General features: G+C 46.9%; 1 pseudogene; it reads left to right on the plus strand.

The window, feature by feature from the left end:
• The first annotated feature begins 911 nt into the window (after positions 1-911).
• On the plus strand, positions 912-21,134 carry LOC141954996 (prokineticin receptor 2 pseudogene; annotated as a pseudogene).
• The last annotated feature ends 3,112 nt before the right edge of the window (positions 21,135-24,246 follow it).

A 24,246-nucleotide genomic window follows, 5' to 3' on the forward strand; every position in this document is an offset into this window, starting at 1 on the left:
CAGGCAGTGGTTGTCCTGCAACCTGGATTGCCCTGGGGTTCCACCGTACCGAAAGATAGGTCCATTGTGATTATTGATATCAAAGATTGTTTTTTCAGCATCACTTTACATCCTGCCGACAAAGATTTGCCTTTACCGTGCCTTCTGTGAACCTCGCTCAACCAGCTCAGCGTTGGCAATGGACTGTATTACCTCAAGGTATGAAAAACTCACCTGTCATTTGTCAGCTGTATGTGGCCAAAGCCATCGTGCTCTTGAGAGAAGGTAAGACTGACCATCACGTGGTACACTATAAGGATGACATATTATTAGCAGCACCTACAGAACAGCAAGTGGAACACCTGTTCCAGCATGCCAGAGCCTTGCCGAGGCAAAAATCCAGCGAGGTACGTGATTACAATATCTGGGCATGACTTTAGCTGGGAACCATATAAGTCCACAACCAATAGCTCTTTCTCCACACATTGCCACTCTTCATGATGTTCAGAAATTAGTAGGAGCCTTGCAGTGGCTCTGCAGCTTTATCTGTATTCCTTTGTGACTTACGCAACCCTTTTATGAATTGCTGCAAGGAGAACACTTGTGGGAACCAAAGAAACTCACAAAGGAGTGTCAGGACAATTCAACACTAATACAAGCTATTTTACAGCAACAGAGACCTTTGCAGCAATGGGATCCAAAACAGTCAATCACAGGAGGGTGCTTTATTTCTGACCATGGCACAATAGGCATCCTATTTCAAGGCACAGACAGCAAGCCTGCACCTTTAGCCTGGGCTTACCAAAATACCAACAAGGCCGCCTTTGTTACCATAGTCGCTTATAGGGTGCCTATGTAATATGACCCTTCAACACTTTGGAAAGGAACCTGACACAGTACTCATCCCCTGGAAGCAGCAAGTGTGGGACGACATGGTTAAGCGTTTGGAAGACTTATGTACCATCTTTGACTTTCCAGGCTCCATAGTAACCGGAAAGGGTCTACAATGGGTTTCACACTTGAAAACACTTTAAGCTACAACTCACACTACCTCTAGTCATGCACCCTCTTACTGGCACAACTACCTTTACAGATGCCTCATCACAATCCCAAACAGCTGCAGTCGAATGGAAAGCTGAAGGATGCTGGAAAAAGAAATTGTGGACTCAGACTGACAAATCAGTACAATGGTTGGAAGCCAAAGCGGTCCAGACAGCACTCCAGCAGGAAACAGAGAATCCAATTAATATTGTTACAGACTCTCTATATGTTTATAAACTTGTACACAAAATGACAACAGTAGGATTTGTACAGACAGAAGCGTCAACTTTACTTTATGATGCTCTACAACAACGTGTAGGACAGGCCTTTCTTACACATGTGAACAGTCACCAGTCCCTACCTGGTCCAATCATAGAAGGCAATCATCACGCTGACCAGGCGGCATGGGGTATATGGTCACTAGATGCTGCAAAGCATTTACATGCCTTTCTACACCTCGGAGCAAAAGCCTTAGCGAAAACATGTTGTTTTTTGCTTGTGACAGAGAAATATATAGTGGCACTTTGTCCCTACTGTCACAAGGGCCCACTGTGGGAAGCAGGTGTCAATTCAAGGGGTTTCTCTTCCGATCAGATATGGCAAACTGACATAACAGAATGTGACCTACTAAAACTAAAGAAATACCTCATAGTAACCATTGACATCTTATTAGCCACAATGGCTCGCAAACAAACAGCCAGACACATTATTGTTCATTGGGAGGGTGTCATCGCCTTATTAGGGAAGCCACAAGAAATCAAGACAGATAACGGCCCTTGTTTCATCGCTAAACGTACTAAAGAATGATGTGCATTATGGGACATCAAATTAGTACACGGCCTGCCCTACAACAGTCAAGGACAAGCAATAGTGGAACGTGCGCATCGCACCCTAAAAGCCAAACTACAACAGCTTGGGGAGGGGGAAGGTCATAAGGGGACAATAGCCACAGACCGACAGCAGACTCTTTTGTCCCGCGCCCTTTATGCTTTAAATCATTTTGTTAGAGGCGATGAGTCCACACCTCCCCTGTGGAAACACTTTATGCCAACCCAGGCGACAAAAAACTATTCTTTAGTTCAGGTCAAGGAACCGGGAGCGATGGCATGGGAATTGGGCTGGTCGCTGAGAGTGTTTGGGCGTGGGTACGCAGCAGTGGAAAAGGATGGTTTAATTAAATGGATACCTGCACGATGTGTAAAACCTGAAACAACCACTTCTTCTTAAAAGTTTTTGTAGATTTTCTGTGGCCTTTGGCTACTTGGATCTTTCACTAAACGAACCATCTCACCCAGACCTAACGTATGGGTAACTATAGCAAATGAGACGGGAAAAGAACCCTTTTGTCTATCTATGGCAACGCCATCTGATCCGTTCCAAACATGTCTATTAAGAGTTCCATACTTTAATCCATAAGAGTTTATTGAACTGGTATCAAAAGATAGTTGGGCAAAGATGACCTTTTCACAGGTCAACACCACTACCCAAAATATTAATTCTGGCGGCAACCCCACAACCATTTGGCAAGGTCAAATTAGTGGATGGTGGAGGGATGTGGTACAAATAGAACCATTTTCTTTTAATAACCTGGGGAAGAGGTTATGCTTGTATGTTCACAGGTCACAGTCCCTGGTGATTACTGGCAAGGTGTGTGCCACCACACCTGAGGGTGAGAGGCAGCCAGCACTCAGGATCCAGCTGTGGGTCCCCCTGTACCAGCTGTTTGCAATCTCTTCAACTGATCATTTAAGCAGAATGTCTGGGTAATGTTTTCTACTGCAACAGAACAAACTACACTACAGTTGCCTTAATGAAATATTTAGGCTTACTAGTCACTAGTGAAAGATGTAGTTTAGATGGAATGTAGTTATTAATAAGGATGAAATGCTGTAAGAATGTGTGTATTCAACTTTCTTTGTTTAGCAATATTAAGAATTAAGAACTCAAATGTTTAACCTTATTAGAAACTCCCTTGGTTTTCCCCCTGGAGTACTGGCCAGGCTCTGGGTGGAACCCAACAGGAGAATGGAATCAGATGTTTTCGCTCAAAGAAAGTTGCCAGTTATTTTGGCCTGTTGATTTAGAGGCCGGACCTGCTTGCAGCGACGTTGGATGCCTCACCTACGGACGGACACATCGCGTAGGGTTTCCAGTTTGTGAGGAAGGGCACTCTGAATTCTCGCTGCATCCAGGGTTCCCTAGCAATTGCTGATCTGAATGTTAGTACTCCTATTAATTAAGTGTGCTACTCTGTATTTTCCTTACTGTTTATTTTTGTAGTATTTAGTCATATCCCTTAATTATAAGTAGTGAAATCAGGTTACCTTTTAACTAGTAATTATAACTGCTGTCTTCTTTTAGCCTTCTGTGGAACTATTCTAAGTATGCTGTGTTTTTGAAGTTTGTCTAACCTTTAATTGATACAGCTCTCAAACAAGTCTTGCAGGTGCCGCTGCAAAACAAAGAAAGGGGAGATCTGGGAGGCATCGGCCTTATACAACTCTGACACATGGTTGGTAAAGCCTGGGGAGGGGGAAGTGTAGGGAGAGGCGCTCGGAAGATCTCTCGATGTACAGGAAGAATAGAGGCGCATGAAAGATCTCACAATGCACAGAGAGAACAGAGAACTAAAGACCTCGCGATGTGCAGAAAGGCGTATATAAAGCAATTGCACTTAATAAATCGAGCAAATAGCAACGACCATATTGGTGTTTGTGCTTTTGTTCCCACAAAGGTTTTAACCTCCTGCAAGGGTTAGCTGTGATCTGAGCACCACATGTCTGTGGATTGGCAGGTAGAAAAAGACAGCCAATACCTTACCACAACACAGTCCTGGGCTTTTTGTGGGGCTGTTATCTTGAAATGGGCTTTGCCTTGGCAAAGCAATGGCAAATCACACATTGCCACTTGAGCACTCTGACTACATCATGAGCCCATGGGACTCTGTTCTGTAGGACTTGGAAAGATTTAGTTGGAATATGAATCCAGCTGAACAGCATCTCCAGGAGACAGATCATGGTCTGAGCACAATACTACACTGTGAGCTTTACTGACCGAACCTCTGCTTTTCTACACAAATGCTAGTGATCTCCATAGAGAGAAGGCTGTTTCAGCCAGTCCTCCCGCAAAGCCCTTACACTGGTTAAATCCAAACAAACAGGAGGGCCCTTCTGCAGATAGCCACAGCAAACAGAAAGGCAATCGTTTGTTAAAGCCATCTGGAAACCTGTTCCAGCAGAAAACAAAATCCTTAGCAGACTGTTGGCAAAACTTCCCACATCTCCGGGCCAGGGGGCCATCAGCAACATATCCACACCTCCGACATCTGGGCTCCACAACAAAATGGTTTCCAGCCTATCACATCCTCTGAGCTAAAACTATCACCAGGAGCTGACTCATCCCAGGACTCAGCACCAGTCAGGCACACAACCTGCAGTTCAGAAGTACCCCTGAAAAGACCTTGACAGCCTGCATTAAAACACAGGCGTGCATTTGAGATGTAGGCACTGCCCAGTAATCTCTTGTTTGCATCAGAATCAGAGGTGCAAATTCAGCCTTACTTCTACTGAAACTTTCCTTACAGATAACTCATTTTCTGTGTTCATAAACGGCAGTAAGGACCCGGTTAGCAGGTGCTCTGGACACTGCCTACAGTGAAGAAATCATTTAGCCAGGCTGCAGTTTCCTTTCCCCAGTGCTGTCTTGCCTTCCAGAAATCAATCAATATCAAAAGCTCCCTATGAAGACTGCCTGAAAAAGCCAGCTACAAGTGCCTTGACTTGTGCTATTTTTGTCAGACATCAGGCAGTCAGTCTGGCTTCATTCAAGTACATTAGGACAAGTTCAGTTCATATTTACAAGGAATCACAGCAGGCCCCATCTGTTCCTCCAGCCCCCCCCACCCCTCCTGTGCAGCCTCCCTGGGAGCAAGAAGCACAGAATAAGAAACCTCGCTTAAGTAAGATAAGATCCACAGCCTGCGGTTTAAACAAGATGCACAGAGCACTGACAAAATATGGCAACACTATGATCATAGAGTATTGCAAACCAGGGAAACCACATATCGTAGTCCAGCTGATGAATAAGGAGTGAGCGCAGCAATAAAACACTTTATGCTGGTTGTTCTGGTGGTGAGCACGGCTGAAGTCAGTGTGGTGTGGGTTTGTACACAGGCAGTGACAATCCATTGCTGTCTGAGACTTTGGCTGAGGCATCATTCGGACGACTCTCTCCTCTCTCCCTGCTCTGCTCGGGCAGCGAGAGGCCTGTGTGCTGCACGCACGAGGTCCTGCAGCAGTACAATATCTCTGGGTGGATCAGGCTCGCGTGGCTCTGGCTGAAGTCGCCCCTCTGATCCAAGGACAGCTTCTGTCTGAGCACAGATGCTCGTCTGGAGTTGGGAGCTGCAGTGTTTGATCTGCTGCCTTTTCCTAGGAGGAGATGCCAAATAGTTGTTCTGCCGTGACAGCTGAATGCTGCCCTCTTGCCTCTGTAGAGGGTTAGATCCCGAGAGTGCAGGTGTCGGTGTGGGACTGGCACCCACTCTTGGCATGTGTGGAAGTGTCCCGGCCCGTCTGGAGATGAGCTGCTGCCAGCTGATGAGACAGGAGGGCCCACAGCTGTGGGTCAGCTTTGCACGGTCACTGATAGTACAGAACCGCAGTTCAGGGGCCACGTCCCAGGTTTCTGGCTTGATTCTGAAACCTGAACTGATGTCGTTCTCATTCCTGGCCCCTCTATTCCTGTTCCACCGGGCTGATCTGCCTGGCTGCAGTCTGCGCTTCTGGTTCCATGCTCCTGCCAGCAGACAGGGCATGGAGAAAGGGACCTCAGCCATGACTGGGGTGTGACCTCTCAGCTCCCTCCAAGGGGGGTGTCGTTTCCAGAGGGGTGGCAGGATACAGCTGTGTAAATATTTCCTGAGGGAGCCTGACCTGATGGCTGTCCCTGTCACTAGCTGGCAGAAAGAATGACTTTGTCTTGGTGAATCTTCTGGGGAATGTGCGCGCTGACATGCAACAGGTTTATGCAAACACTTGAATTGTAAAATGACCCGTAGGTGCAGTTCTTTACTAGAATGAAGATAAATGCTGAAGATTTGCTGTGAAGGACCAGGGTGATCTGCATTCATGAAAGTAATTTATCGTGGTCAGACTCTTTCTCCCAGGTGAGAAGATTCAGTTGATTAAACCCAGTGCATCTTGTTTCAAGGCAAACCCTCACTTTAGTGGCTATGAGTTTGTGCCATGAGAATTTTTCTTTTTCAGGTGAGTTTTGTTTTTCCTTTAGCCATTTTTTTTTCTTGGAGAATGTTGAACTGCGTAGAATTAGTCTGACACTTTTGTTTTATACTGATGAGATCTGTTGTCTTGCAGTAATTCCTACCAGCACAGGCAAGTGCTTTGGGTTTCAGTATCTGAACTATCCACATACGAGCTGGCAAGTTTGAGGAAACCTTGTGCATTTCATGGTTATGGCACAGACATTTCTTCCTACACGAGTTACCTGCATTTGAAATGTGCCTGACAGTTTTCAGCACGGATTTGGCAGGTGTCAGTGTAACTCCTTGCATATGGGAGATGGAATAGCAGGTGCTGCCTTGTGCAATAGAGTCGGTTTGAAATGATTTAGGGTCCAGCTGTGATCTCTTTTTCAGGCACATGTTGCCTCTTGTGGGAATCACCAGCAGATGAGACAGACGTGCAGTCACAGGGAGTCATAATTCTTTGTTGTCCTGCCTTTATGGGATGGCAGAGTGAGGCTGTGGAGGTGAGTGTGCCTAATAAATGTTTGCTCCCATCTCTGCAGGTGATCTTAATTTCATTTTCCATCCATCTCCTGTTGCTTGACCTGATGGAAATCAAGGCTGAGTTTTGTTCTACAGCTTTTTTCCCATATGCTTCTGCTTCCTTGCACTTTACAAAGTCTTGTCAAAGGGCGTGAGACAGGTGCTGGGTTCTTGCTGTCATTAGGATCAGGCAGATGCATTCAGGAGTTCAAGGTGAATGCCAGAACCTCTTCCTGGTAGAGCTATTACACACTCTCCCTTGGAAAAAGGGATGGATTTGTAAAGAGCTGCTGAGGGTCAAGGTACACGGTTCGGGGTGATGGTGGTGCCCTCGGAGCACTGGATCTGAGCACAGGAATTAGCACCAGGTTGGGTGGCAACAGGAAATCATTCAAATAGATGAAAGGATAGGTGATGCAAAGGTAAATTCCACTGTTTGTTACCAAATGTCACACTGTGTGGTGAGGACTACTTCACAGCTGCTAAAATCCAGCCCTTTTTTTTCTGAGTAATTGGACTTTTGGAACTTGCTGCAGCTGCTATAGTTGCAGGTGATGCTTATGAGGGTCCTGAAGTGGAGTCAAACCTTTCTGTGGGTGCAGGTAATGCCTGTGCTTTAGTGGAGGGAACTGCTGGGCATGAAACCCACCAGTGTGTGATACTGTCACGTCCCGCTCCGATGAGGGGGGCAAGTGACTCAGATTCGCAAATCCCCAATTGGAGCGGACAACAAGTCTCCAAGTTCAAGCATTTATTAACTACCTACAATGCACTAATTGAACACATGATAATTGGCCAAGTACAGAGCAAGTTGTGGTGAGCAATATAATATGCTTTGCATTTCTTAATAGAAAAAGGAAAAGAGGGAGATAGAGGGAATGGGGGAATACAGATCACCGGTCTGGGTTCCTGCGCTGATCCCGCCGGCGAGGGTTCCAGGAGGCGGCCGTCTTCTCCGCTGGCATTCGTCTTCTTCGCTTCACTGCTTTCTCCAGACGGTCGGGGGGGCAGGGAGAGGGGCAGAGAGAGAGAGAGCCCTTTCTTCCCCCCTTTGATTTATACCCATTTTCCTTGGGTCCGTCCCCTAGGTCGACCCACATAGCTACGTATCCCATGTACAGGGAGGGGTAAGGTGTTTCATGGGATGATGTCATTAGCATGATCATGACAGCCCTCGTTAGCATATTGAGGGGTGTCAACTTTAATATGCATTTTGTGGATAATGAAGCAAAGTTCATTCACCGGACACATGGCCCTTGAAATTTGCCCAGGTGCCCCAGGGCAGAGCCGTCCTGTCTCCACAGGGCTCTCTCCCCCAGCTACATCGGGCAGCGTTATCAGCTTCGGCCTCCACAGAATGCACCCTGTGACTCAGAGTTTTGTCTTGCGAGTGTTTGAGGCATTTCTTCAATCAGCCTCAACTTTTGCTTTCCCAGGTTGTTTGTCTTAGTTTCTCACAGGCCTGGTTTCTCGTCTCTCACAGATACAAGCAGGGTGTGAAGGCGGGCAGGGGAGGTCTGAGGCTGCTTCTCTCAGGTGCCGGATGATCCAAGGCTGTGGGGCCAGGCAGGGCTGGATGATGCACAGCCAGGTGGGTTAGAGTCTGGGTTTTCCCTGCATTTACCCTTCCAGCTGCTTGGTTTTAGGCTGAGAACTTGGGCCTGTTCTGCAGGTTGCTTTTATGCAGCAGCAGAAGGCGATGGTGGTTCCTAGTGGATTTAGTAATTAAGTGGACTTCTGACAGTTGTGGCACACTTTCTCTGTCCTCCAGAGTTACTCCCCTGAAATGTATTTATCAGATAAAATGTGAAATCTAATGGGTATGTTTGTAGCCTGCAAGACTGCTGTTAATCATAGGGACACCATTTCGTAATGTAGATTATCTCCCCCGGCTGGGAGATTGTGATAAACTGGGAGGACAGACCAGACTAGACTTGTTCCCAGGGAATGAAATGGCTTTATTAACCTTTGTATTTATAAACTGCAGGCGTGAGTAACAGTAATAATAATATCCTAAAAGTTTTTGGACGGGTTGGGAAGTAATCAAGTAGGCGTATTTTGTTGACACAATTTTGAGATGAACGTTCTTGTTTTCTAAAACAAAAAGTTTCACGATGCTGATAGTGCCATTTGCAATGTAAATACGGAGGAGGGGTGTGTGTGAGAGAGAGCAAGACAGTCTGAGTTGACAGGAAACAAAATGAACAAAATGTGTCCCGGAGAAGAGCATGTTCAAGACGCTTGTGTCCATTTGCCACAGGAGAGGTTTCCGGGTCCCCTCTGGCACTCTTCCCTAAGAAGTGACCCTACGTTAGCCGTTGACCTCCACGGGGACTGTAAATGGCCCCACTCGCAATGCTTGCTGAGAGCCCTTTGGGAGCGGGTGACTGCGAGGGAAGAGAGAGGGTGAAAAAACTTTTCATGAACTTGGCTGGAGTTTTATTTGAAATGGGGCAACAAGTGTTAAGGTATAAGGTGTCTAAAATACAAGGTTTACAGACGAAGTGTTACAGGCAGCACTTTTTAGAGTATGCAAGCACTGTTAGCCATACGTTAACCAAACGGAATAGGGCTGGGGTACCTCACTGTCAAATCTAGAATCAACTGAAAATGATGTGCACATTTAGAGCTCTCCAAAAACTTTCTCTAGCTTTGAATGGGTGAAAGATTCCTAAAAGAAAAACATGCTCTTCTCTGCAAGAGCTCAGTGTCTGGGCTAGATTTTGACTTCTGCTACTCTGGTTCAGAATTCTACATTTTAAGATAAGATTTAAGAAATATCCTCTCACTGCTTGGGGGCTACTTCTAGCATTAGAGTCTGGATTTGTCACAGGGACACTTCACCCTTTCCCATGTTCAAATCTTTCTTCTTTAAACCTGGGCTATTGAAAAAAATTACAATTCATAAACAACATGACAAGAGATCTTGAGGCCTTTTCTGTGTAAGACTTGTGAGTGCCCAGCGAAAAAGAGGAAAAAAAGAAAAAATTACTTCAAAGGTAACCTCTGGCTGGACAGTCTGTCTTTGCCATGTGGTATCATACCGGCTTCCTTTGTAAAGCGCTTTGTGATCTCTGAATGAAGACTTATTTTTGCCTTGGGTGGTAGATCCCGCGTCTCTTGCTGTTCTTTAGTCTGTTATGAATTACTCAGTAAATGGGTAGTGAAGCAGAGCTGATAGATGTAGAAAATTCTGGAAGTCTGAGGTCCCCCCGAGTATTGCGCTTCCTCCTTATTTGCAGCCTTCCCCTGACCACATCTGTTGTTGGAGATGATCAGGGCTGAGCCTGCAGCAGTCCAGCCCATCTGCCTGCTATTCCTCACCAGTGTTGTGCTGCATTTCTCGGGGTGTTTCTCCTGTGCATTTTTTGAAGGTTCTTGCCAGGCGAATGACACAGTTGAGCAGAAGTCCACAAACCAGTGCACAGAGTAATGATCTGCTGATGGTAATTCCTGGGAGAAGCGTGGAGGAGGCGGCCTGTTGATGTCATTTCTGTATCCAAGGGGAGAGTAACACCAGGATGTCCCGTGGGAGTGCAGCATCTGTTGCCAAATCAAGATATTGCTTGAACAAGGTGTTTTGGGGTGCAGTAAAGGTGTCCCTGTTCTGCCAGACAAAGAGGATTGGTTGTTCCACACGCGGCTGGCAGTGAGCCTGCCCACACATGGCCCCCACTCACACCTCCCGATCTGCTGTGGCTGCCCAGTGCTCAGTGTGGTTTGTCAGTGGCTCTCAACTGCAGAGCATCCACCCTCGCCTTGGTCGGTGTGCTGTCCCGGGGGGTGAAGGGCAGCACTAGTTATGCACCGTGGGAGCTGCTTTTTCTTTCCTGTTATGAGATGAGCCACAATTTTGCTTTCTTTCCTGATACCTGGGCTGCCAAAGCAGGCAAAGTATCGACCTTTCATTGTTCGTGTCAGAGCTGATATTCTGACATCTCTCTTCTGCTGTTGGTTGCAAAGGCCTGGCACGAGGTGGGGGTGGCGTTTCGCCGGGTGCTGTGGAAAAGCAGAGATGGAGCCTCTCCTAGAAGCTTTCTCAGCAGAAGAGCGTGGCGTAAGAGGATGGAAGGAGCCTTATCTCAGCTCTGCAGAAGGAGCTGGACGCTGTAACATGGCATTAAACTGTTTTTGTATTTCACAGAGTACTTACACCTGTGCCAAACAACACTGCGGGTTTTTCTTGTAATAGCACAGTTCAGCTTTGGCAAGAGGAAATGACGTTCCTTTTGCCACCGGCCTGGCCGGAGCCTCAGTGCCAGCGGCTCATGGCAGGGTGTCTGGGTCTGTGTCTGTGCCCTCAAGTGCTCCCCATGTGGGGGCTCATCCTGACCCGGGTCACTGAGGCTGGGTCCCTGTGAGGGTCAGCACTACCTGAACAACAGTGGGCTGGTGGTTTTTAGGAGGGGTGTTGTTACACATCATCTGCTGTAAACAAGCGTGCGGAAGAGACGCAGGTGTGAAGCGCGAGGCTTTGCTGGAAAAGCAGCTTGTGTGGTTGTGTGTATGGAACTGTGCTTTGTGCCCCTTGAGAAGGTGAAGCACTGAGTCATTTCTGACTCATCTTTGGCCTGTAATTTTGGGAAGTGGGGCTTTGGGTCTTGAGGGATGTTCTGCAGGACTCTTGGATATCTGTCTCGGTCTGTTTCCCTGAGGGACTGGTTTACATTATCTCACAGTCAGCGAGGATTGATTATGGTAGAAACCAGGCAATTTCCTTTTGACTTTAATAACATATTCTTACGACAATCTCGTGGCCTCTTATCTAATAGTTCTGAAAAGCTGGTTGATGTCTATCACTGAATGGGCTACGGACCAAAACTGTTAATTTGGGTGCTTGGAAGATGTGTGTGTAGCTCCCACTGTGGCCCAAGGCAGGTGGGGAAGGGGCAAACAGGCACTTTCCCACGCAGCTCTGCCCTTAGCACTGACTTCTGCTGGCTATGAGCTTGCACACTGTCTGTGGCAAAACAGTCTTCCTGGGAAGACTCACCCAGGTGGGGAGTTGTTTCCTTGGTTTCTGTGTTCAGCACCTGGAGCACAACAGGGTGAAGATCTTGAGATACAGAAACCTAATCTAAGTGGGTTTGGGAGCGTGGTGCTGGGAAGGCAGTTTCCTTCCAATGTCTTTTTCTGCAAGTCAAACTTCTGGGATTTTCTCTGGCAGAGGGATCTTGGTTTTATTGATGGGCAAACACGTGTACACGCTTGCATTTCCTGTCCTGTTTGTAGCTCAGCAGGGATGTACGGCGTGCCCGAGGGCCTGGCACGGGGCTCTCTGGGATGCCACCAGCCCTCCAAAACGGGCCACATCTCCCCGGGGACACGGGCATAGTGGAGGTGGCCCCGCAGACCCTCCCCAGCCCGCTCCTCTCTGCTGTCTCCTCCAGACCCCCCTGCTTCTGATGGTGAAGACCATGACCGTGTCCTCACCCGGGAAGACATCAAGAAGCAGGGGCTGCTCCTGATCGAAACCAATAAGAAACGTGGCAAGAAGTAGCGATTGCTCCACGCACGAGAGCTCTGGGTGCCCCAACCACCCCTTCTGCTCTGGAGGCCCTCAAGCACCCGTTGTACCCTTTTTCTAAATACAGCAGTTATTCTTAGGCTGAATAGAGCAGGTCTTTGTCATTCCTCCGAAGCCCATAGCAGACCTGGACCAGGAGCTCCTCAGTCACTTCTGTCAGGCAGAAGCAGTGGAGTCAAGCCCTGAGGGGAGCTGAGCTGGGTTTGGAGGCAGCCCCCTCCCCCTGCCCCTCGCCCAGCTGCTCTCCCCACAGACGTGGGGCTGGGCTGGGCTGGGCTTTCCCAGGCAGAGCAGAGCTGGGGGCAGGCTGGCTTTCTCCCCCTTGGTCCTTCCTGGGACCTCTGCTCCCCCCGACAGCTCTGGGAGCCCCGTGGGCTGGTGTCTGCCCCAGGCAGCTCTGGGGAACCGTGGGGCAGGGGCTGAGGCCTGGACAGGTATTGGATCTCAGGGGGGTGTCTTCGTGTGCGTGTGTGGAAGCAGAAGGGCAGGGGCTGCCTGGGAAAGGAAGAGCCACAGTGGAGGTGAAGCCCCTGGCCCGGGCTGTCTGACCTGGCGTGGAGTCCTCGTGCCTCTTCCCTCCCCTGCCCCCTGCACGCACATTGTGCCACTCGTCCCCCTGAGCTCCGAGCGAGCGTTGGGGACAACCTCTGGGCTGCAGGGAGGTGCCTGGAGGGAAGGGCTGCCCCGAGGTGCCCCAGGCCGGCAGAGGAGGCTGCAGCAAGCCTTTGGCTCCAGGTGGGATCCCCAGCCCTGCCCATGGCTCACAGACACCCGCCCTGCAAAGGCTGAGAACTGGGGGCTGCTGGTCCCCAAGTGCAGCCAAGGCTGGGGGCCGCTGACAGGGCCCCGTGGTCCCCGCTGGAGCCCCTGGAGAGCGGCACCTCCTCCAGCTCCGTGGGGGCCATCAGCACCAGCGCGAGCTTCCCCCGCCCTTCCCACCTGGCCCCTGCGCTTCGTGCTGACGTCACCTGGGACATCACCGCGGGGCAGAACGGCTCTTTCTGCCCGGGCTCTCGGCAGACTGGCAGCGCACCCCAGATGTTCATGGTGGGTTTTGTGTGGCTGCAGGGGTGGGGACCGCAGCGCCCAAACACAGAACAACTTGTGTGTTTTAAAGGAAGCTCCAGAAAGACCGTCACGTGCCAGTGAACGCATCGAGCGGAGCTTCCCCCGTTCGACAGCCGTCTGGGGGGCGCTTGGCAATTAAAGAGACCCCAGAATGACACCCACCCCCCAGCCCTGTCCCCTTCTCCCGTGCCCACCACAGCCACGCCGTGGGTCAGGGAGTCCTCTGCTGCCAGGAGCTGCCCAGCCATGGCAGGGGAAATCTGAACCTCCTCTGCACACCAGGGGCCGAGCAGACAGCGAGGGGCGGTGCTGGACCTCTGACACTGCGCCCGCTCAGCACACCCGGGGTTTGAGGAGCCTCAGCCAGGCTGCGCTGGGCAGGCCGAGCTCAAACAGTGCCGGTGAGAAACCAAACCCCTGCCTAGCGCCCCCCGCCTGCGGCCCGGCCATCGCTGCTGGGGTTGAGGGCAGCGCGGACAGCACGGTCAGGGGCGGGCAGCGCCGCTTCAGCCCCCTGGAGAGCGCCTGGCAGCGGCAGGTGTACGTGTTTCTAGGTGCCAAGTCCGTGTGGAACTTGCATTTTGGGCAACAGTGAGATTGAACAATGGATTCGTTTTCTCGGTCCTTCTCAGTATAACTGGGCCTGTGGATATTTTAGTGGATTTTGGAAAGATGGAGGTGAGTTGTCTCTAGGGAATGCTGCTGTCAGACTCCCAGCAGGTACCAGGCATTACCCTTCAGACACCATCTGCCGAGGTTCCTAGAGATCTGGTTTAGAGTCTGACCTGGGATGTCTGTGAAACACTTTAATCAAGGGAAGAGTGTAATGGCTTGAGAAACAAGAATTAATGCCCTGGCTGCTGCTGGGGGTAAATAGGAAGGGAATGTATAGAAGTGTCAGAACTCTTTTTGGTGCAGGAGGAACCCCGGGCAGTGGTGCCGGGATCTCTGTGATCGTGTGTGTCTGGGATATACCCACGGTGAAGTGATGCTCCAGACCCTGGGTTTCTGCTCTTGGTAACACATGACCGGCCGCACATGTACCAATAGCAGCCAGGGGTTGTTTTTATGGTATACTCAGCATTTGGGATTGCTGGTGGACTTTGTATGAAATGCGTAAGTGCAGATGTGAAGGGTTTTGCTTCACAGGCGAGAGCCTGGAGCCTTTGCTGTGAGTTGGCAGCGCTGTGATTTCTCATGTCCCTGGGCAGAGCCCGGGGTTGAGAAGAGCCCCGCTGCTGTGCGGAGCTGCAGGCGGCCACACAGGGGACAGGGCTCTAGAAACACGGTGTCAGTACATAACACTGGGTTTACTTGTAAAGGTCAAACCCAAGGTTTTTCCCCATTAATTTTTTTTTTGTTTTCGCTTGATTTTTTTTTGTTTGTTTGTGTGTTTCAGTGTACTTAACCTATTTTAAAGCAACAAATGAACTGTTTTATTAGTAGTTGTTTAATTAGTAATAGGTAACTGAACTCTAAAGAACAGGCAGATTTCCTGGCAAACATAACCTTGTTCTTTTGCCACCTCCTCTCAGGAGCTGTGCCCGTAACCTCACAGTTTCACCCAAGATCAGATACCACCCTCCCACCTAGCAGCGTTAAGGCAACTTGGTTGTTTAGCCACGAGCTGCAGAGGAATGCTATGGCTGTGTCAAACCTGATCAGTTTTAGTTTCCAGCACTGTAAAGTAAGTTCAGCTGGGGTCATCTTTTAGCAGACACCTGAAGTATGATTCAGACTTGCATTTTTGGGATATTAAAAAGAACCTTTTAACCGCTCTGCACCCAGTCCTGTCCTGGTGCATCTCACAGCCCTTGGCTTTTCCTGTTGCCTTATTGACAACACAGGCACTTTCAGACTCTTTATCCTGCCTGTGCTTTTTCATTTAACATCTCACAAAGTCCACTACCCTCAATGTCACTTCCAATTGGCATTTGAATTTAAGGTGAAATCTAGACCTTGTAAGGAATAGGTTATTTTGTTCTTCTTCAGATGGTTCTGTCTCCTATGCAGTGTGATTCACTTTGGCTGATTCATTTATGCAACCTGACAAAAATCTCCTGGTTTTTTATGGATGGCTTCTCCGAGTGTCACACTGAATTTGCTCAGTCGAACAACGTGTATCCACCAGTGAACTGGAGAGGAAAGCGCCAAAGCTAGACGGGGAAGCCGTCCTAAGATGATACTTTCTTTCCTACTTTCCTCCTTCAAGATGGAGGCTTTTTTCCTGTTACTTGTGTTTCTGTTGTCCTGTCTGTGTATGTGCCCACATCGCATTGCATTATCCTTACACCTCTGCCTCAGACTGGTACCCCATTGACCTCAGCTATCTGTGTGAGACGGGCCTTCTGTCCCCAGCATGTTAAATTTAGTTACCTGTTTGTGGCCACAAAAAAAAAAAAAAATCAAAAAAGGATTAACTCTTCTGGCTATCAGTGTGAATACTTCTATACATAAAAACTGCCATTGCCTCCGGTGGGAAGAAGCCTCCATGCATCTCAACAGAGCAAAGAGTCAAGTCAGTAATACCAGAATCAGGTTTGGCTCAGGTCAGGTGGTTGTCACAGGGTCTGATGGTCACTGGAATGTCCTCTGATCCCCTCCAAGACATTAGGTATTCACTTAATGCTGGTGGTGGCAGCAAAGGGCAGTGGGTAGAGCATCGGATAGGGGGTCACAAAGACTTGGGTCTGTGTCCCCCTCTGCTGTCAGCGGGTGGATCAGGGCAGTGCCACTTGACCTGAGTGTGCTTACGTGTCAACCCCAGCATCTACAGAACTCATGTCTCTCAGGAGAGGAGGGTGTGGGTGCTGGGAGGAGCACTGTGGTTAATCAGGGCACCCCCGTCTCGGAGCAGTGGGATCCCCAGCTGGGGTTTGACTCACTGGCTCCAGGGGAAGGATTTGATCCTGTCCTTCAGAGTGTTCCCTCTTTGGGGAAGAGGCGGTGGGATGGACAGAGAGGTGTTGGATACCTGCTGTGAGCTGTATTAGGGGTGTGCTGGGTAAGTGAAGACCAGTGTGTCTGCGACTGGAGGAATCTCCCTGCTTTGGCTTACCTCAGCCCAGGCTCTGCAGGGAGCAAGGCTACGTGGAATAGTGGTGTGTCACCACTTTGTAGCCAGCCGCCTCATTTAGTGCAATAAGATCATTTATTTTGATGCATAATTACATGGCTTGATACTTTAGTCAGCAATTAACTAATCCTAATGGGATGTAAATTAATTAAGAACACAGTTTGTCAAATTCAGTTTGCTTTTACCCAATTCCACTCTTCTGGGAGCAAAATGGAAGACATTGGCCCCAACCCAGGATGGCAGTACTGTCAGCATGAGGTCCACAGCCAGTGCTGGCTACAAGGCATAGCAGAGCTCTGGGGGTGGGTGTTACACCTTCTTGTTCTTAAGAAGTTGTTCTTGAGAAGAGGTGTTCTAGGGGAAACTTTCTTACGAGAAGATAGCTGCTTATGAGAGATGGATCGATGACCTAATACTGAGTAAAGAAGGGAATTAAGAGGGGAAGGAGAAAAGTGCAACAATCCCCTTCCATATTTAATCACTGCACAAAAACCCAGCCATTGTAGGTAAAATCTGCCTGGCCAGGAGACATCAGAACAATGTTATGCTTTATTCTTCCATGTATCATTTTGTTATTACAGCAAACCTTTTCTATATTAGTGTTTCCTATGAAGTTCAACTCAGATGATAGTATCATGTCCTAAATGTGGTTCCTATGCAGCAAGAGTAACTACCAGACCACCTCAACTCCAGCAATCTCAAGATTACACTGACAGGGTGTGAAAAAGATAGAGGGGGAAGAAGAATTTTCTGTTTCACCGCCGGGGAAGTGGGAATATAATATGTTCTAAACGACATGCAGCGAGCAGCGTCATGGCATGACAATATTAATTTGTCTAGAGCCAGGGTAGGACGTGTCTTACCAAACTTTACCTCTTTAAATGTTGGGTGTGTTGTCCAGATGAGTAGTGACAGTTAATGGAAAGAGGGAGTGAGGCACATGTTAGGTGGGAATGACTTACCCTCCTGGGAATGCTGATCTCTGGTGATGACGGGAGGAGCCCACAAACCCCACCTAAACTAAACATCCCAGCATTCCGACAGCTAACACGAGGGGAGATGGAGGCCTCCTGCCCACGTACACTTGCTTACCCCTCAGGAAAGAAGGGATCAAAGTGGGACAATTGAAGCCACAGGATGAATGGAAGAAGAAGCCTGTTTTGGAAGCAAATGCAGATAGGATATTTCTGCTCTACAGCTACTATTCCAGAAATACCTGTGCACTCTCACCCCTGGTAGCTTGTCTGTGTGTCATATATTAAATGATCAAAGCAATGCTCCCACATTTCATGTGGAAAATCGTGAAGGCAATCAGCACACACAGAGCTCAGTGAATCAGATGTGTCCTGGATGCACCAGGCATCCAGCAGGCAGTTGATGTGGGTATGAACAGTGATGTTTTGTACGGGATTTCTGGGCATCAGGCAGCCTGCTTAGGGCTTCTGTTCCAGCTGAGCTGCTGGACACAGAAAATCTCAGACAAAGGTCATATTTCTTTTTCTGTTCCAACAGTTTTGTAAAAGGCTGGCCATATAAGGCATTCTAATGTAGGACAAGATTTTGTAAAATAATTTAATATCCTTGTATGCTAAAGGTCCCTTAATAATTTAGTTTTCAAGGGACTGGTTTCCCTGATTGCAGAGCCCAGCATTAATCTGACCTTTTCTTATTCTTCATTCAATAACTCATCTATGGAGGCTCTTCTTGCAGTGTTTTGTAGGTGTCTCTTCTTATTTAATCTGTCTTCCAGATCAAAGCTCTTCAGAAGGAATTTTCCATGTTAGTTGTGAGATAATAAAAAATAAAGTAAAATAAAACTTTTTATTTTTTTGTTTTTTTTTCTTTTTTTTTTTTGTTTTGGTGAGCTTTTGACTTGGTAAACAGAGAGAAATGCTGTTCATTTAATAATCAACCATTCCACATTGGCTATGTCATGTGTGTTGTTGACTTCGGTCTCTAAAAATAATAGGCTCTTAACAAAAGTCTTTTCATGTTTAGATCATTTAAAAGGGCTCACCTGTGTAGACAGAGTAAGCCTGTCCCACAGGATTTGCCTCTGGTAGGGCTCTCTTTCAACTTCCTTGCTGTCTATTCACATGAAATGTAGGAGTTTCACATATTTAAGGCCACATCTACACTAGAAAATAATGCAATGTGAAAGGAGAGGATCTGAAGAGTAACAGTTGGTGCTAAGGGTACAACATTCATGCTGTAAGTATTCTGGGGGATTTAGCTTTAGCTGGGTCACCTGGACTGAATGCCCATGGGCACCTGGTACTTTTGAGTACATCCTCCAGGGCAGTTTCATCCAAACCCAGCTCATGTGCTCCAGGACCCCTCCACAGTAACATCCCAAGTGTGGTAAGCAAGGAGAGCCAGGAAAACCTCCCTCAACTCTCTTGCAGAGATTTACCCCATCCAGCCAAATGTCCTGCTGAGCAGATACGCATACTTATGAATGCATACACATACATCGTCCCACAGCCTTGTTTCCACAGGGCCCAATCTAAAAACATTCATTTATCAGCTCCACAATGAGGCTGACTAATTCTGCTGTCCCTTAACATCTAGCCTGCACCCAGAGCGATGAATAATTCATCTGCTTCCAAGATCTGGCTGATAGAAAGCACTACTGGCCTTCCAGCTTATTTTAGAATTAATAGGTCCTGTGGATGCTATCTATGTATAGAACATATACAGATAGAAAAGCCTCTGAATGAATATGGAATTTCACTGAAACAATTCTTTGTGTTAAACACAATTGTATTGGGATCTCTGGAGTGCCTCGGATAAAAATCTCCTTTTAGCACAAGTATCCTAATCTTTCGGGACAGCGTACTCTAATGTAAGTCCTTCTTACATCTATAGCATCTTAAAAAATAAACCTCCTCAAATTCCAACCAAACAAAAAATTAACCAGAGTGAATTCCATTTGGTCCTACCCCTTCTGAACTGAATTGAGGAAAATTGATGGATCTTGAAAGTAATATACTTTTATTTCTCCTCAGTCCTTTGTGAAACACTTCAGTGCACCCACAGCTTTACAGTCATAACGAGTCATAAAACTCAAGTTTTATGGTTTGGCCTTAACAAAGCATATTTAAGGTTAATTAGCAATAGTCGCCTCCAGCAGACAAAACAAAAATTTGCATGGGCGGAAAATGGATACACAGTCCTTTGTTGGTGGCTTGAAAGCATGCTCACCTGTAACCATTAGCATCAGCTTTGGCTCTTTGCACCCATGGAATAGCCAAGAAAATAATAAAAACACTGCTACATATATTTGATCTCTTGGTAAAAAAAAAGAAGCATATTTAAATAGTTCTCTGCCTAGGGAAAACCTTTTCGTGTTTCTATGTGTTTGTCTTTTTACCTGCACCTGGCCAGGTGTATATTACTGCATGTTTCAAACTCTCATTTGAACACGTGCTGCCCACCAAAGAACTTCCAGATGCTGTGTCACGGCATGTCCTCGATACGACACCGTGTGTTGTGCTAGGTCCTGCAAACACATTTGTCAGTAATAGGAAAGCTCCCTCTCTTTCTCCTCTTCCAGTCTTTCCATAACTCCCAGACATGTGATCTGTGTTAACAAGCTTACGACGCAAAATTGCAACTTTTTCAGTTCAATCTTGTAAACAGGAGGGAGTTGGACTGAGGTCTTAAAACGATCCCCAGACACCCTAATGCATGCTCAGATTTTCAGATTGCCAAGTACCCACCCTCCTAACAAACCCTTCAGCCCCTTGCTCCAGAGTTTCTGCCCAGATTTAGGAACTCAGCTCTAGGCTCTAACTTTGGAAAATTTTCTTAACTCTCCTCATAGACAAGTTGGCTAGGCTCTCTCTTTTATCAACTACAGCAATTCCCTTCTGCCTAATTCTGACCACTTGTATTTGGAATTGTGTTCTGACTAAGTGTCTTCAGACTTCATTTTGGATGTATTTGTCTGTTCCAGGTATCTGGCCATTGTTCACCCACTGAAACCACGCATGAATTATCAAACAGCAACCTTCATAATCGCCTTGGTCTGGACTGTCTCCATACTTGTAGATATTCCATCTGTGTATTCTGCTACTGAAACGGTGTTATTTATAGTGAAAAACCAGGAGAAAATATTCTGTGGTCAGATTTGGCCAGCTGACCAGCAGATGTACTACAAATCATACTCCCTCTTTATCTTTGGCATTGAATTTGTTGCACCTATCATTGTGATGACCTTGTGTTACGCCAGGATATCACGGGAGCTCTGGTTTAAAACCGTACCAGCATTTCAGACAGAACACATCAGAAAGAGGCTTCGATGCAGAAGAAAAACTGTTATGGTACTGATGTGCATCCTGACTGCCTACGTTCTCTGCTGGGCACCCTTCTACGGCTTTACAATTGTCCATGACTTTTTCCCCACCATCTTCGTGAAAGAGAAGCATTATCTTACTGCTTTTTATATAGTTGAATGCATTGCTATGAGTAACAGCATGATAAACACCATGTGTCTTGTAACTGTAAAAAATAACACCATGAAGTATTTCAAGAAGATCATGTTACCGAGATGGAGATCGACATATAATGGAAGCAAATCTAGCTCTGATTTCGACCTGAGAACAAGTGCAATGCCAGTCACAGAGGAGGTAGACTGCCTAAAACTGAAATAAATTTTCTGCAGTTTGAATCTCACATATTTCGGAGAGGGGCTAAAGAGGAAACAATGCCTTCTCAGAAGTTTCTCTCTTGTCTGTGGGAATACCCACCGTTGGTGAGAGCCCTCTAAAAGCAGCCTACTATGTATTTCCACCAGAACTCTTTTCACTGGACTGCTGTATAACCCCGTAACTCTGACTGATGCTGTGCTTCAGTTCACCCATCTGTAAATCTGGGAGGTAGATACTCATTTTACAGTTGTTTAAAATTTAAGATGAACAAAAAAAAAAAAAAATCTATGAATGCATTAAAGCATACTACAATGATGTAAGAGTTGATTGCTGATCCTAGCAATGATGCCTCTTTGTTTCTTCTTAAGAGAAATCTCTTAACCCCTTGGAGCTTATCTTTTGTACCTTTAAGATATTTGGTGTCCTTTTCCTTCTGCTCATAAGAGGAAGGAAGGCAAAAAAAGCCCATTTTGCTTCATGTCACTCTTTATCTTCTCAGTTTACCCCTCATGATTAAGCTCCTCAAAGTCTACAGATCACCAGCTTTCTATGGTCCAATGTGCAGCATGCTCTTATGAAAGGCACATTCTCTACAAAGGTAAATACTGCTTCACAGTCTAGTGAAAACCTCATCTCTTCCTGTGACACCTTGCTTAAAAATATTCTATCAACATTCCACTCTGTAGTTTTATGTAGAGTGCTGACTCTGTTTATTATGTATTTGGAAATGGCACAGCTACATTTTGAAGGGATGTTACCTTCTCTCACCTCCAGGCTATGGCCAACTTCTGCTGCCTTGATTCGCTGAGCTCTTCAAAGAATCAATCACAAAATCACAGAGGTGGAGAACAGCAACTCCAGATTGTCTAGTCCACCCCTCGGCTCAAGCAGGGTCAGCTAGAAGAGGCTGCCCAGGACTGTGTCCAGCTGGGCTTTGACTGACTCCAGGGATGGAGACTCCACAGCCTCCCTGGACCACCTGTGCCAGTGTTCAACAGTCCTTGCAGTAAAGAAGGGTTTTCTTATGTTCAGATGGTATTTCATGGGTTTCAACATGTGTTTCAGCTTGGTTTGCAGAGGGACCCATATAAAACTATAGCATGCTAGTGGGAAGAAAAACACCCTGCTGAACCAGATCTAGACATTTTACCAAGCCTGTGTACAACTTCAAAATAAAGTACAAGTAGGGCCAAAATAGCATAGAGATCTTGAGATGATCTGTCTTTCTGCAACCAATGGAGACAGACTCTAGGCTTCCACAAGCCAGTCAGTGGTTGAGTTGAGTAGCTCATTGTCTGGTCAAAGGTGAGGCAACAACTCAAGATGAATTGTGCATTGCTTCCCCCAGAGCTGTTTTTACTATTCTGATTTTATGCAGCTCCAGGATGGGTGTATCTTAACTGATAACTGTGATAAAGCAGGTGACAGTAGCACTAATACCTACTCATTTAAACTACACATAAGATATCATGGACTTTTGTGTACTGAAATCGAGTCTTTTCTACCGTGATGACAAATGCTTCCTGTTTTAAAGTATGTGGTACCACCTACTTTTGGAGTAAATGGCTTTTGTAAATAATTTGTCTATTTGTGTACTTAAAGTGAGAAACAAATCCTGCTAATAAAAGAGTAAACATGGAGTAAATATCAACATTGTGAACTATGTTTTAGATTTTCCCCTTAGCCACAGTTTTCCTACTCAAGTGACTAATGTCAATTCTCCCATTTCTGCTAAAGAAAAACTACCAGGCCGACCAATTAAGTTTAATGCAAAAGGATATTCAAATCCATTAAAGTGCTTAAATCCTCTCGTCATTAGCTGCTCTTAAAATATACACGTTGGAAAGGGTATCAAAATTTCCTCTGTTAGGCAAAACAATTACTGAAATCATTCTTCAAAATGACAGATTAGAATAGGGTAAGTACTAAATCCATTTGTTTCCCAGCATGCCAAAGAAATTTAAAGGACCAGAGAGTTGCAGTATTCCATCATCAAGAGGCTTAACCTTGGAGTTTCTCTTGAAATCTCATGGTTTCTTCTGAAACTGCACCCATATTTATCTCCTGAAACCTGCAGTAGTTATTGGGGATTAGCTAGCAATACTACCTGTTATTAGAGTGTCCTGATATTCCTTTCACCTATTTTTCCTAGACTTTTCCTGGTGCGACAAAGCCAAACAAATCACAATTTTCCACACCTGGAAATCTACCTCAGGCTGAGTTATTAAAAAAATAAAAAGCTCATCCCCCACCAAGCAATGTAGTGCCAAGCAAAAACCGGGGAAAGAATTGCTTTACATTTCTGGAAATCACTTTGAGAGCTCCAAGAGACCTCTTCTGGTCTGGCCTGCCCAGTGTTCTCAGACATCACCACGTCCCTGTCCCTGAGAAGGGCAGTAAAGCAGCAGCTGCCACAGCCCATTTTGTGGATTTAGGTTTTGGGGTCCGCAACATTGCTGTATTTTGACATTTTGGGGTCTTCTCAGCAGCAAAGCAGTGTTTCAGCCTGAATGACTGGATAGGGCAGGAGAAAAAACTGTGCTTTGCCCTCAACTGCACTTGTGAGCAGCATCCCCAGAAAGAGGGGGATTCCCACCCAGGAAGGGTGGCAGTCTCCTGTTCCCTGATCAGAGTAGCCAAGCAAGTCCTTAGCCTGTGTCTGCACCAACTCCAAACACCAAAAAATGGTCACGGGCTTCACTTTCAGGGACCAATGTCTGCTCCTAAACTGAGCTCCAGCAACCAGGGGCCCAGGCAGCGAGCCCAAGGACCTTGCATGGGAACAGAAACCCCATGGAGGATTTTTGTGCCCACAGAACTGATTTCATCAAGGGAGTAATGGGGTACATTACCTAGGGGTACCTACATTGGCCAGGGCCTGCCTGCCACCCATGACTACAGTTAAATGGAGAATTTAGAAGACTCTTAAAGTCACTTAAAAACTCCCTTTAAGTGCAGAAGTGTGCAGCTGGCCAGGTCCTGACCTGAGTGGCTCCCTCAGGCAGCAGGGAACAGACAGTCCAACCAGAGTAGCTGAGGGAGGGGGCCAGACCCCACGCTCCATATAGTGAGTTGTGCAGGAAAAACTAAAAATAACAGAAAGGCTTTTTTGTAC

Source organism: Athene noctua, unplaced genomic scaffold (genome assembly GCF_965140245.1).
Source record: "Athene noctua unplaced genomic scaffold, bAthNoc1.hap1.1 HAP1_HAP1_scaffold_60, whole genome shotgun sequence".
Taxonomy (NCBI): Eukaryota; Metazoa; Chordata; class Aves; order Strigiformes; family Strigidae; genus Athene; species Athene noctua.